The sequence below is a fragment of the Musa acuminata genome, chromosome BXJ3-8, assembly GCF_036884655.1.
Source record: "Musa acuminata AAA Group cultivar baxijiao chromosome BXJ3-8, Cavendish_Baxijiao_AAA, whole genome shotgun sequence".
Taxonomy (NCBI): domain Eukaryota; kingdom Viridiplantae; phylum Streptophyta; class Magnoliopsida; order Zingiberales; family Musaceae; genus Musa; species Musa acuminata.
The window spans coordinates 26,447,714-26,449,671 of NC_088356.1; positions in this window are offsets into that span (position 1 = coordinate 26,447,714).

A 1,958-nucleotide genomic window follows, 5' to 3' on the forward strand; every position below is an offset into this window, starting at 1 on the left:
ACTCCACTTTTGGCTTCCTCCACCGACGAGGTCACCGACGTCAACTAGAGGCCTTCCTTCAATAGGCGAAGGCCAACCACCCTTTTACAGTTTCACTCCTTTTGACGGGCTTAGGAGACAACCCTTACAGAAATTTTCTCTCCTCTCTTTACAACTCAGAACTTGGAAGAACAGAGGGAGAAGAACTTTTGGCCTTTACAACAATTTTGAGCTCTAAGAATCACAGAAAGGATCAAGATTTCGGTGTAAAATTTCTTACCTATCAGTGCTGAATGGGTGGGGTATTTATAGGCCCCAACCCAGTTCAAATTTGGAGCTCAAAACTGTCAATTCCCGGAATTCCGGGATCAGGCGGTTGCACCTCCTGACTGGAGTGGTTGCACCGCCTGGCAGAGCTCAAAGACTGAGCCTCTGGGCGGTGCTACCTCCTGTCAGGGGCGGTTGCACCTCTTGACAGAGCTCGAAGACCGAGCTCAGGCAGTTGCACCTCCTGACTGAGGCGATTGCACCGCCTGGCAGAGCTCAAAGACTGAGCTCAGGCGGTGCTACCTCTTGTCAGGGGAGGTTGCACCGCCCAGTCTCGCTCGGAGACTGAGCCCCAGGCGGTGCCACCGCCTGGCTGGGGCGGTTGCACCTCCCAGTCTCGCTCGGAGACTGAGCCCAGGCGGTGCAACCTCCTGCCTTGGGCGGTTCAACCACCTGGCAGAAATCAGGGTCCGAATGGGTTGATCCATTCGGCCCAATTTGGGTTTTTTAGGGGCCCAATTGCCCCAAGATTAAGTTAATGGGATCACCTCCCATTTCCAACTTAATCAATGTGCTAACTACGATTTTTCCTAAGACATTTACTGCAACTTGCTCTGGTGCGTCAATCGCTTCTTCCGACGAGCTTCCGGTGAACTTCCGTCGATCATCCGATGAACCCTCGGTGATGCTCCTGCGGACTTCCGGCAAACTCTTGGACTTGCGATGATTCACTTGGCGAGTTCCGACAAGCTTCTTTGGCAAGCTTATGGACTTCTCGGATTTGTTCCCGTAGAACCTTCGACGATTGTCCGAACTTCCGTCGAACTCTCGAACTCCCAACGTGATCATTGTCTTGACTCCGGCGCAACTCCTACTGCATGTCTTACTTTCATCGTAGTTAATCCTGCACACTTTTCTCAACATATAGATTAGATAACAAATGACAATTGACTTCATCATCAAAATCCGAGATTCAACAATCTCCCCCTTTTTGATGATGACAATCAATTGATAATGGAGTTAACCTTAACTCCCCCTATCTATATGCCATACTTGAGATAAGTCATTCTTGAATTCAAAACCTAAGAATTCAAGCGACATATTGATAAGTTAAATCATTTGAACTTATCAATACTCCCATCATGATTCCCATCATGATGTATCTCTCTGAAGATGATGTCAAGGCTTGACATTCATTTTCAAATTTTACATAACAATTTTGAATGATGGTAATTGTAGCAATTCATCATATTGTAAGATATCAACATGTAAAGCTATGAAGTAAGATTTTGATATCATTACATGATGTACACATTTCAAATATTTTAGCACGTGTTGCATTTCTTCACATGGTAAGATATCAACTCAAGGCATAATGCAAATTAATGCATGGCATCTGTTTATATATCTCTTGGTGATGCAAGCATGGCATAATCATAGCATCAGTGTTTATAGCATCAATTCATATATTTCTCCCCCTTTGTCATCAACAAAAAGCATGGTAGATGTGATACCAGGAGAACAATATAAGCAAGTTATCAAGCATATAAAGGAAGGCATGATACGTAGATTGCTTTGAATACTTCTTCCTTCCTTTTTTGTTATAATCCTTTGTGCATGAAGGAGGAAAGCCATTTGTGATTCCAGCTATTTGTGAGTTTACTTTGAGTCAAGATATGTGTTTGAAACAGCTTTTTGCAAGTAAAAATACT